Below are 473 nucleotides of genomic sequence, written 5' to 3' on the forward strand. Positions count from 1 at the left end.
TGGAGTCAAAAGGAACAACTATGAGAAATTAAAAATAAAAATCAAAGCCAAAAGGGTGTTCTTTTGTGGTTAGATTCCATGTCTAATGAATGGCTGTTAACTTCAGATCGTTACAAATGTAGCTCAATTTGAAAATCCTTCATGCTAGATAGATACATTGCCTTTCATGTAAAGTACCATACACGATCCTTTTTTCTTAATTTATAATTTTAATTTTTTCTTAATTTATAACCAGGCAAGGGAAATCAGTAGTAATATATTCTTGATTACAGGCTGTGGCTCACAGATGACTGATTGTCCATGAGGCAGATGGAAGACCCTGTCCCCTCCCTTCCCCCCCATTTTCTATTCAGGGTTTGGGTTGTACAAATTTAAAGAAATATATAATTGGGGTTCTATCAAACAAATATACAAAACATAGGTTTCTAAAGAGAGCTGAACACGATGATACGAAGGACCATTTACACTTCCCT

The 473-nt window shown here is 34.9% G+C and overlaps 1 protein-coding gene across 1 annotated transcript in view; it reads right to left on the bottom strand.

Annotated features, from left to right (window-relative positions):
• ZEB1 (zinc finger E-box binding homeobox 1) overlaps window positions 1-473 on the bottom strand; it is a 28,459-nt gene that overhangs the window by 3,838 nt on the left and 24,148 nt on the right. The window lies entirely within an intron of this gene.

The sequence above is a fragment of the Eurypyga helias genome, unplaced genomic scaffold (assembly GCF_000690775.1).
Source record: "Eurypyga helias isolate BGI_N326 unplaced genomic scaffold, ASM69077v1 scaffold9570, whole genome shotgun sequence".
Classification (NCBI taxonomy): domain Eukaryota; kingdom Metazoa; phylum Chordata; class Aves; order Eurypygiformes; family Eurypygidae; genus Eurypyga; species Eurypyga helias.